General features: G+C 37.9%; 1 long non-coding RNA gene across 8 annotated transcripts in view; it reads right to left on the bottom strand.

Moving 5' to 3' along the window:
- LOC122169106 overlaps positions 1 to 12761 on the bottom strand; it is a 117256-nt gene that overhangs the window by 47135 nt on the left and 57360 nt on the right. For 6 of the 8 annotated variants that reach the window (XR_006171473.1, XR_006171472.1, XR_006171476.1 and 3 more), the window contains one exon: positions 6170 to 6259. This is a non-coding gene — a long non-coding RNA (uncharacterized LOC122169106). Of the gene's footprint in view, positions 1 to 5683; positions 5881 to 6169; positions 6260 to 12761 lie in introns of all 8 variants that reach the window. The other 2 variants (XR_006171479.1, XR_006171475.1) reach the window with 2 other exon arrangements.

Here is a 12761-nt window from a genome sequence, read left to right as displayed (position 1 = left end):
AGTCTGCCAAACTGCATATGTAAACAGTAATTTTAATACTTTGCTCTTTACACTGCTTTCCATTTGAGGCTCTTAATGTCTTACAAAAGCACAGCAAGTAGATGTGCTTTTTATTTTAGATGCTACAGAAGATGCTACAAAGGGGTGACTGTCTCAGAAAAAGAGCAGCTCAGGCAGACAGCATTTTCTCATTTTCAGCTCTGCACTATGCCCATTCCAAAGGACAGATGAACCTGCTCTGTCTTCTCATCCATAATCCAAGAGCTTGTTGATGGACAGAGACCACAAGGAACTCATATTATACAATTTTCACCCCAAAAAGCTTAAGGACAGTTTAATCTTAAACACGGCTTGCAACTTTTGGCAACATCCTTATTTATCCACCAATCTGCTCTAGCGGGAAAGAAACCATACCAACAATCTCTTAGAAAGTAGAAATATTGACAACTTTACAGTCTTTTGGATCTTTGTCTCTTTAAGTACTATTTGAGCATTTGTTAACACATTTCAGACAGATCTTGTGTCTCAATATGTAACAAACCAATGACTCCTGACCTTGCTATATTTTTTAATGCCAAGGTTTTTTAATGCACCTTTCCTCTTCAATTCTCCCTTCTCACTCCTGGTTAGATCTCATCTGTTGGAGAGCTGGAAATTACTGAACTTAGTGATCTCAGTGAGATTCCAGTTGTTTAGGAGGTAGGAATGAAGGAAATCTAATACATATCAAACGACAGCAAAGTCCAAAGTACGTGGTGTTCATCAAGCAAGTAGGTAGATGTGATTTTAACATACGTGTTCCAGCACAATTACATTTTATAAATACAAAATACCTCAAGAATAAAATGCAAACAATGTAAACTACGCCAGTACTTGCTTAGTCTGAAACATGGCAGTAGAATTAAATATGCTTAAATGCTTTCTTAAACTAGCACCTATCATGAGATTTTCTGCTGTTACCAAACATGCCCATGCTTAGAACTGATATGGCAGCTATGACATAAACTCCCTTGGAGCGCAGACCTTTTGGGTTAGTAGTTACCTCATTTACAAGGCTACCCTATCCTGGACTACTAAATTATGTTGATCTACCCCACTAAGCTAACATCTTCCCAGAATTACTCACATTTCAAAATATAATCTCAATAATCCTTTACCAGCTCCGTTGTCAGATTCGATAATGCATTCTTTCATCTATAACTAGGAGGAGGAAGTTCCAAAACAAACAAACAGGCAGTGGTTCTTCATAACACATTTTAAGCTATGGGGCTCCTACAAAATAATGTAGATGCTCAGAGTTTACAGGGCTCAGAGGAAGAGCGTATGAGTTTTCAGAATAGAAATCCACTATGGTTACTAAATAGAAAGGAAATATGCCTAGCTGAGTACATCTCTAGGATGGCTGAACATTGCAGGATAATTCAGCAGAAATATGATACATAATTTACTTGTTCTTACTCACTTCCTTAGGCATTCTGTTTTGGCTAGAGCTGAGGACAGGTGACAGTTGGAAGGGGGAACAGCCCACCTCTCTGCTGGATGAGTCCCGGGACTCAGCCCGTGGGCTCAGATCTTCCATCCCTTCCTTAGGAGATACTGTAATGTGAGTAGCTCTTTGCTCCCTGCTGTGAGGAAATAGTCAGGAACTGGTCCACAAAATGTGAAATACTAAAAATTAAGGTTAATCATTCCCGTCTCAGTCTGTTGGCCAAATTTGAGCAAAAAATCTTTCATTTTTTAATCCTCTTATTTGAGAAAAAAATTACCATTATTTTTTCAGTATCACCCAAAACTAACTGCACATGAAGTTTCAGAATAATGCATCATTATGATTTTTTTCACTGTCATAATAAAAGAATTTAAAAAAATGTTGATGGCATTCAAAAAAATCAAAACTGCTCTTCTGACCAGCAATCTAAGCACTCCATAATATTTTTAGTGAAGACATCAACCAGAAATGATTGAATCTGGGAGGATCACTCCTCTGTTTCTTTCAAATTCCTCCTATCAGAACTAGAAGCAAGGAGAAATTCCAGAGAAGTTTTCCTCATAAGTCTGCCAGCTGATTCTGCAGATTCAGCTGAATAACAGATTTCTGTGCACTTCTCTGAACAGATCCTCCTAATGACTCCTAACAGGGTGTGAGAATAAAATTAGAAAAGAGGTGGGGTGGACATGATTCAAGGAATGCAGAAACTTGACATATCTGTAGGTATCATTTAATACTTTGCAAGCAGGCACGTATTTATTTTCATCTTGTAGGTGGAAATTTTAAGATGCTGAATCTTGAAATGGATTATAATTGTGTCAACTGAAATTTCATTCAACAGGACTTGGGAAGCAATCCCACCACTTATCATCCATAAGAAATTATTTAGTTTCAGCATAACATAAAGGACACAGTTACTTGGAAACATGGAAGCATGCTTTCAGTCTCCAGAATGGAAGGCAAATTTTAACATTTTAAGAAATCTACAACATTGTTTAGATTGAAGGCAATAATTTTGCCTCCTCTCTTTATTCTAAGAAACACATTCGTTTCCTTTAAATGCTGGGAATTGCCTTTCATTACCAAAATTGAAAGCCTGTTTATGTAGTTTTAGCTCGGGGGGATTACCATCAAGGTGCACAGATCCCACATACTGCTCGAGGTTCAGGGTCATCCGCAGTGCCTTTTTTTTTTCTTTTCTTTTCTTTTTTTTGAAGTACAATGTGAGAAAAATCAAGCCCCTCTGAGGTTTGGAAGTCAGCCCATCTTTATATCATTTTTCTTATTCATTTTCCTGTGGATTAAATCAATCCTCCCACTATCCATAAGAGACTACTGGGATCTTTCCTGTGAAACCCCTTATTTTCCTCTAGCGTACTTCCCCACGATGATCTCATTCTCCACTCATATATCTTCACATTCCATCTGTAGGCTGATAACTCATCAATTTACCCCTTCTTTCATGTCTTGTCTCATTTCATCTCATCCCAGCTCATGTCTCTTCTCTGGTGTTCTGTTGTCAGTTATATTATAACCTAAGCTTAATTCACACCTTAAATTCTCTTCCTTCCGCACGCAATACTTTATTATTTAATATATGATACTGAGGTCCAACTTCTGACCCGCAGAAAAAGGGGAAACAAAATCATTTATCTTTTTGAACATTAGCAAGAAAAAGCAAGAAAAGCAAACTTTCAGACCACAAGTTCTGGAACTTGCAACATGAAGGCAGTCAGTTGATTTTTTTTTTTTTTCTTCTTCCCCAACATCCTCATCATATTGGATTTTACAGCTGATATTTAACCACTGTTGCTACATTTGCTTTGCTCGAGCTTGGGCTGCATAACAGGTACAAAGACATTTTGAAATCCAAACATCATCGTCAACAGCAACCAGACATCACTGTCACCATTCAACACTGAATCAATTTCAAAAAAATAGCCAATACTCCAGCACTTTTTGAAACCATTGCCTTGGTTACAAGATGTAGCAAATAGGAATGAAAGACCTGGCTTATACAATTAACTGGAATAATCTTGCATCATATCCTGTATTAATACTTTTTTTTTTTTTTTTTACTAATACTTCCTACACTCAATATAGAGTGTTTTGGAATGAGACATACTAGAGCTTTAACAGTGAAGTTTTCCACTCTGGAAAGTTCCACTTAAAATGCCATCATTTTCTAGAAATGCCATGTTAATAGACTGATAGAACTACTCCTCTGAAAACTAAAATGAAAAAAAATTTATTGAATATAACAACGCTTGTGAGTAGCTTTATTATAACTGCAATTTATTTAGAAAATACAAAATATTTAGAAGGAAAAAAAGTTTTGCAGTTAAATTTTATGTGCAATTTTTTCCTCAAAGAAGGAAAAAAAAATCCTTTCTAAAGTAGCTTGTAACTCACTGTTATCCAAATTATATATATAGTTTGAGATTTGTAAAAGGAAAATCTGATTTTTAGATTTTTCTTATTTTGAGGAAATCAGATGTGCTAAAATGATCACAACGTGACATTCAAAGCCAGGTCTATTTTCCCCATGATTATGAGTTTTTGAACTAAGTAAGGTCTGCAATTCACATCTAAAATACAGGATAATTGATTTGACCACCAATTTTTCTCCTTTGGCTACAAAACTGTTTCTTAATTTCAGGTTACAGAATATTCTCAGATACTAGTCTTCCTATCTATTCTCAACAGAATTTGGATAAGGCTCATTTGTCCTGTCTTACAGCATGAACTCTTCTGAATGAAACATGTAACTGAGTAGTTAAACACCTTAAAAGTTAAAATGATTTAGATACAATTAATCTTTCTTATAGGAAAATAGTACCACTCCTGAAAGTTGAAGAGAAGAATTTTCTAATTCTACATTGCCAGCTTCTGACAGTAGATTCCTGTTTTTTTCTTCTGTCTCCAAAATCATATTCTGGGGATATTTCTGAAGGCCAGTGATCTGGCTTGAGGTTCAAAAACACTGGGAAGAAAACCAGGAATTTTTGTTGCTGTCATTACATTTTAAGATGATGCTACTAGCAACTGCTTTGCACTGAAAGATCAATGTTACACAAAAAAAACAAAAAACAAACCAAACCAAAAAAAAACCAAACAGCCAGTAAAGAAAAAATAGATAAACGAGACTGCTACACTGTCATTCACTGATCTCACATCTTACATCTGTATTGTGTGTAGCAAAATCAGGTGCTTCAATTCTGCATGCAAAGCATCTGAGGTTCACTCAGATGAAGTAAACTGTACAATGTGAAACCAGCAGTTTAATAGCAAAATTCAAGAGAGTAATCAATATACTGTCCACCAACACGCTGCCAAAATCACTGGAATGCACAAATAATAGAACATGAACTTGAATAATATCTGAAAGCTGGTAGTGCATAGTTTGGGAAGGAAATATTTAGAGTGACTTTGTTGTTCAGTCGTATTTACTTTTCAGACAGTCACATATGGTATAATATTTAACAAGGATGATTTCTTGCATAATGCTGACACAGCTGTCAATATACACCCTTTGGAGGTACCTGTGCTTCTGCTTGTGGGTTTCTTTTTTTCAGCTTAAAATATGTGATTATGAACAACAGTTTGCAATGTTTGTTTTATAATCATTTCATTATAATAATGAGATAAAGTAAGACTGTAATGATTATAATACTAAAACATTTTCTTAGAATGCACATTGCATTGATGTATTCTGTGAACAATACTCTTACCTTTATGCTTGTTAGCAATCCAATTTGCTTCACTAAATTAATCAGTTATAAATAAATAAAAATATAAAAACAGTCAATATCACTACACTATTATTGTGATACAAAAATGTATATGATTACAGGCTGATAAGTCATTCGTTTTCACATCTAAAGCAGATCTGCCACCACCTGCTCACAAGAAAGTTTGAAAAACAATCACACAATCTTTCTCCTTATTTCAGTGAAGTAGAGACTAAACAGACATCTGTACTACTTTTCCCTTTGCACCAATAAAAGAAAGATCTATTTTCCTAAATCTATAAATCTACAACCTTGCTCTAAACCATCCTTGCTATCAAACTAGAAAGCCCAATTTCTACAGTGGAAGAACTGCAAATGCCAAACTTTTTTTCAACTGTGTTTAAGATGTTCATTCTATTTAAATCTTAACAAAATCTTTGGAGTACACAAGGCCTTCTCTCACCTCTGGGCACTCAAATGAGTTTCACCCTCATGACAGCCTCACCTCTGGCTTGCTCAGATCCCAGGATCTAATTCAGTTCTCCTGGGATCATTGGGAATTGACAGTGCCTTCTTCAGATGTTGCCTTTTCACTTTTCTCCAGTGGAAGTCAGGAAAGAGCCAGCTTTATCCTCAGCTCCTTAGATGGCTGTGAGTACTCTGGGTAGTAATAAGGTAAAATCTGACTTAGCTAACAGGTAAGATAGAATATCCAGCAGCCTAAATATGTATTGAACTTCAAGCTGCAACTCTTACACAGTACCTGTTCAATCACAGCTTCATCTGTTAATTGCAGCTTTACTGATTCTTGTGACTTTTTCATCCATTTTATGTTGCTTTATCATCACCTTTTGTGAGTTAACACAAATATTCACCCTCAAGCCTGTAAACTGCGGAGTACCTTACATCATGCAACAACTACTGGTATACATAATAAAATCACAAATACCTGAACAACTCGCAGATCAGTCTCTAGCGTCTTCTTCTTGTTTCTTGAGTTCATTTTGCCAGACTACATCATCATCTTTTTCCAGGCAGCCTGAGACAGATAAAGTGTAACAGCAGAAGAAAAAGCTGAGTACAGATTTAGTTAGAAAATGCAGAATAAACACACCAAAAGCCAAAACATCATAAAATAAACATTTAAGTACTGTTACCCCCTACAGCCTGTTTTACTGATAAATATGACATATCATGCAGAGCAGATAAACAAGAAACAGTAAACAAGCCATGTAATTTCATAGATGATGGAAAATATTTCCACTGTTCCTTTAAGCAGAGTTTTGAAGCTTTTGAACTGAGCTGCACTCAAGACTATTGGCAGTGCTTGATGCATTGCTCAATTTAGATATTCTTTACCCCCCCCATCATTCTCATTTTTTCAGTTGAACCAGAAAAGTACATTAGCTCAAGTGTAATGTCTCCCTTATCATGTACAGACACCTCACTGCGTTAACACTGGTGACCCGGAATATACAGACTGGAGCAAAATTACTCTTGAAACCTAATGAAAACTTTCTCCTATTCAGGAGCTAGGAGATTCAGAAACCATTTACAGCATGCTAAGGGAAAAGTATCTGCCATACATACCAGCATAAACTTGCTCTGAGTAGACTGCTCTGCCAGTTCATACAAGCAGAGAATTTGGGCAATGCATGTGTAACAAACCACCTCTGTGAAATAACTTTATCAAAGTAAACACTAGAGATAGCCCTTTTCTTTCCAAGTCACTGAGAAGTCTTTTTTTGGGAAAGCATCAGATCACTGGTATTAACATAATCAGTACACACTCAAATATTGGAACTTCACGCAGATCTGGATAAAAATTAACTGCATAGTTATTGCTGACATGGCCTACTCAATTTTAGATTCACATTCATCTGAAAAAAAAAAGCAGTCCATGTGATCCGAGTACTAAAATCCCTTATATCCTATCTACTACAAGTACATAACAAAAAAACCATACATATATAGTGCAAATAGCAACTAGTAGATGTGTATAATATTAGGTTTTCATACCTTCATAAGTTAGCAAACACTGAAGGCAAGCTGCCCTATCAACTAGGCACTGCAAGGGGTCTAACAAGCATACGTGTAACTCCTTACCACCCGCTGCTGCTGCAGGCCTCTGCCTCACCTGGTTACAGCAGATTGCAGACCAACATCTGAGGTGCTCAAAGGTCTCACAGCAGCATGCAGGTCTCATTTAAATCCAGTAACAGATGACTGAATCACTTCTATCTGCTTAGTTTCGTCTTAACGGTAACATCAGAATCTGCACAGTGTTCTAAAATACATCTACTGTGCAGGTAAGGGACTCCTGATGTAAGTATTCTTTCATTAATATTGGTAAGTTTTAATCTCTCGTGAATAGTGATGCAAGCCTTTTCAAAAACTTGGGGCACTACGATTTTAGAAGATGTCATTTTCCATAACAACAATTAATGAAGATTTTGGATCCCTCTGAGGACTCCCGAGGCTGACCATCCAAAATCACTAATTATTTTCCAATCTGAAGGCTAGACACCTCAGAGAAAAGTTCTGGAGCGGACACTATTTGGAAGAGATCGGATGATTTACACATCAATGACATCCCACAGAGTTCAAAACCACATCCTTTCCTGGTAGCCAAATTCGGCCGTTAGCAACAAGTACATAATCTCAATAAAGTAAACTGTAGGGCTAGAGCAGTAAAGGACAGATAATGAAAACTCCCTGCACTGAGTAACTGCGGGGAGTCTAAACTGAAGATCTAATAATTGGTCTTATCTCTATCAAGGTGCAACAGAATAAGCTGATAAGTGCAAGAATGTCTGACAAGGCCCTAGGGCTCTTTACGGCTTGCAGTGAAGCTTCATTATTGTCAAGAATTTTAAGGATCATCTCATGTGGAGAGAACAAGAGGAATTTCTTTTTCCTGCCATGCTGCTGATGCGGATATATGCAAGGTGCACTTATGTAGATAAGACACGCTTCTCCCTTCATACAAGCCACAACAATGCTGAAGTTTTACTGTTGGGTTCTCCTTTACATGTCTTCTCAGGCATGCCAGCAGCAGGTGCATGAAGAATGGCCCCTGGTTGAGCTGAAGGTCTGCTGTCTTGTGGTGCAAAGAGCCCAAAGGAAAACTCACTTCAAAGAGAGAACTCCTCCTTGAAGTTCCTACATTTCCATCTGCTTTGACCAAGCCTTATTTAGGACACATTAGTATAACACATTAGTATATTCTTGCAAGTGTTTAGATTAAGAGATTCATTAGTGCTTATGAAGATCACATCAGTAGCTAACATTTCACCTTTCAGATTGAAGGAAACATTTTGCGCAGTGGGAAAATAAGCGGTCCTTCCTTCCTCAAGCTTTTACATAAGCTGATTACTACAGGTAGGAATGCAGGCACACACTTTGTGTCTTTCTGTGTATGATGCCTAAGTGTCTGGGCATCAGGTTTATGAAACTCTTCCTTCAAAACCACAGCAGTTTCTCTCCGACATATGCAAATGATATGGTACCATGACAAGCAGAAGTCCATTTTGCACCACTAATATCAAAAGATCCTTCTTTGTCTTCTGAAAGCGTTTCAGTGCATTTAGTTTGCAAACAACTGTGCTCTGTTCTGATCCAGACCTTCATAAGACACTTTGCCTTTTAATAAAAGTGGCAGGGAGACTGCCACAAAAGAAGCAGAGCACTAAAATAATGGGACTTAAACTGGCCACACCTGAATAACAGCACAGTTTGCTTATGATGAGATGCAGCTACCACATCATCTGTTACCTATTCAAAGCACCAGTTCCCTTAGGATAAGCTACAATCAAGGTATATGAAGATATTTAAACAAGCAAGCTGTAGCTGACCGAAACCACACCCCACAAGGCAACAGAGTGGAGACCCCACTTTGAGATGGCCGTACAGTTTAAAGGATGCATTAACATCACGTTTATGTTGCCTTATAGTATTTCAGGCATGTTGAACTCACAGCCCATGGGCTACATGCGGCCCAGCACAGCTCATAGTGCAGCCTGCTCCCTGCCCAGCGCCACCACTGCAGCAGCTCTTCCCCACCAAGCCAAACATCAGGGCACTATGAACCCTATCTGGGCTGAAACCAGGGCATGGGATGCCATGCAGAGCAAGCTCAAATTATGGCAAATGAGTTGCTGCACTTTGATATGCTGGCTGAACACAGTCCTGTGAACAGCAAAAAAATACGAAGCCGTGCTTTCCATTTTGATAAAAACATCTGAGGTTTCAAGATTGCTGAAAAAAAAAAAATCATGTTTTTTAATTTGCAACTCTGTTTTCATTCAACATAAATGCATTATTTGTGAATTTTCAGACGGAATGCATAGAGTTGCAATTAAAAACTGGATCACGTCTCTTTACCAGACTTTTGTATGATCTCTCTTACCAGAGAGAAACATCCCTCACTTCACTGTTACGCTTTATTCGTGCCATCACTTTTTGACATCACTTTTGTGCATTTGTGAACAACTGTTTTGAAGGATGAAGCATGGGAAGAGTAAAATCTCATAAAAAATATCTACTGAACACCTTGAGAACTAACTAAGAATTGCAGTCACTGCCATTGAAAGAGACTGATGCATTGGTTTCACATAACCAAGCTCAAATATCCCTCCAGTTTCATGTTTTATTGCTCTCTTTTTTTATATGTTTTAATAAAAAACATTAAAGAAGAAAATGTTTTGTTATTTTTTATACACATTAACTGTAGTATATATTGAATGAGGGCTGCTCTGAAAGTAATGCCTCCTCTTTTATTATATTGGCCCACAACATCAGAGGCAGATGGCGGTATGGCAGCAGAGGTTGGCCAGTCCTGACAATATTCTATCATGTTTTGTGTGACAGATGGCAGCAGAGGGGCGATCTGACAAAATGGCATCTGACACAAAGGTGTGAAAATGAATTCCTCCACGCAAAAGAAAATGGTACCCACTGGCATTCATTGATGCTTACTGAACATCTGTGGAGATCCAACAGTGGATGTGAGCACAGTGAGGTGGTAGTGCATTTCAGCAGTGACAACAGTAGGTAACCTCCACTAGTACAGAATTTTACAAGCACGGCGCTTGTAAAATGAGCTCTTGCTCATCATTAGCAAAAATGCATAGCTAATTGTGATGACTATGTTGAAAAGTAGTGTTTTGTAGCTGAGAACTTGCTCAATCACAGTTACTGTGCTCTTTGTAACTGTTGATGTTTCCATAGAAAATAAATAGAAGGCATTACTTTTGGAGTAACCTAAGTAAATCCTTTGTAACTACATATAATTCCTCTTCACTCAGGGCCACACTTGCAGCCCAGGCAAGGCAAAAGGTTGGATATTCATGCAGAATCCAGTTCAGAAAATAACAGTAAGCTTTGTTTATGAGGATCATATATATCTACAGGTAAAATGTGCTTCATTGTCCTTCTATTTTAGTTCTAATTTAACTGCTTCTTCCTTCTCCATCAGTGTTTTGCTGAACAAGCAGGGCAAATGCTTTAGCATTGAATCTCAACTGCAATATCCTACGCAGTAATTAAGCAAGCTTTCCACCAACAGCAATTCTCGTTTTACAGGTCATCTCTTCAGTTATTTGGAGGAATAGGAATGTTTCAGAAAATCCTTCATATAGCTGTTTTCAAACCAACTACAGCATAGGTCTCTTGTAGAGTTAAAACATATTGACTGTAGCTGGGTCGAGTGAACGGTTATGCCACGTGATATTGCTTTCAAGTTTACTGATGCTCTCACGCAGTTCTGAGCCTTTTTTTGTGCACGTGTTTTCTGATAGAGACAAAAGAAACCATGTTAGAAGAGATGCTAATGGGAGGTCTGGGTTACCCTACAATCTCCTTTCTCAAGGTGATGACAGATTTTATCATTCTTACTTTGTGACTAAGTTTTATTAGTTGAGACTATAGTCAAAACTTTGAAGTCTAACTTAAATCACCCCAATATCAACCAACAAAACAAAATGAGAGCTGCATTTACACAACCTACAAGAAATTATTTTGGCAGGCCATAGCACACAGACAAACATAAATGTCTTAGTGTCATGTCTTGTAAAAACACAGCCTCTAGCACAAACCTAGCAGCTTTCAAAACCCAACAGTTGCACAGTACCACTTTCATTGATCCTGGATGAGGAAATCCACATGAAATAACATTTAAATTGAAAATCTGACCCATAAAGTGACTCACTCCAGTGATCTGCTCTCTGCCAAACGCCACTTGTCCAAGTCTGCCATCATTCATCCCATCTGTCCTTCCAGTTACACCGTACCAAAAACTTCGTGCCAATAAACTACAGAGGAGCTTGCTTCAGGAAGAACTCCAGCACTGCATGCAGAGAGGGCAGATGGGGTTTGCAGCATGCCACAGCATGACCATCCTGGGCAAACCGTAACATAAAGAACAGACCGAAATGTAGCCAATGGTCTCCAATCCGTAAAGTGGACTAACGACACTGTCCTGTCTCACAGAACTCTTTAAGCCCTTGACATGAGGAAGGCTGTGGAAAACCCACATGCTACAGGAACAACAATCAGAAGATACAAGCAGTCTTCATTTCTGCTGAACACAAATAGCATTACCATTTGGAAAAGCCAAACTTACCATTTAGAACCTCAGCAAAGGATTACGACCTGACTGGAGACCTGCAAGTTAGAAGATGTACCTTACAATAACCCAATTCATCCAATAAGCACATGTAGTTCAATGAGCCTGTTTATATGAAATCCACATTGCTATCTTTATTTCCACGCTTGAGATGGCCACAGAGAAAACAAGCAAGCAAAAATCACTCAAATCATAAATCACTTAGCCATAAAATGCCTGACATGTTCCATCAAGAAATTAGTTTACAATGTTTTGCCTTGAAGGTTACATTTATTATGCACAAGCACAGAAAACAGGACAAAGGACGAAACATCTGTATTCTAAATCCAGCAGTCTGAGGCACGGAATAAGAACGTTCATCCTGTCCTAAGAAATAGTGTAAAAGACTGTCCAAAGTAAATAAATAATTTGTAAAATATTATGCAAAGCATATTTTTCAGTTAAACATTTCTCTCTTAATCCTTTAAGGACTAGAATATCATTAGTCTAATTCAAGACTACGTGCTATACTTCCTCTTTCCCCTCAGAACAAGGCCCTACCAATCAATGTGCATTCGTTTTGCAAATCAGCCTCTGCGAGTGGCCTGCTTTCCTCTGCAGCTGTACGCTAGCTTCACCGCAGAGCTGAAGTCAGCTGCTCTAATGCTTTCCTCTAAAACATAGAATGTCAATCACTTGCACTATTCACAAGAATTAGCACAACACAAGTCTAATTAGAAACTAAACACTGTATTATCTGCAGTGATTTGGAGATGGAGTAAACTGATGCATGTTTTAAGAACCTTTCTTGCTGCACAGTAGTTCATGATAACACCCACCTCACAGTTCATTAGCAAATCAAAATATTACACTGTGTAAATACTACTTTGCTCTTTTAAGTTTTACAGAAGCCCTGGGTCTCAGAAGCTGCCATTAT

The sequence above is a fragment of the Centrocercus urophasianus genome, unplaced genomic scaffold (genome assembly GCF_019232065.1).
Source record: "Centrocercus urophasianus isolate 14NV4802_14NV808 unplaced genomic scaffold, USGS_Curo_1.0 seq_5, whole genome shotgun sequence".
Taxonomy (NCBI): Eukaryota; Metazoa; Chordata; class Aves; order Galliformes; family Phasianidae; genus Centrocercus; species Centrocercus urophasianus.
Note: the sequence above shows the minus strand (reverse complement) of the source record. Positions and strands in the feature narration are given on the sequence as shown.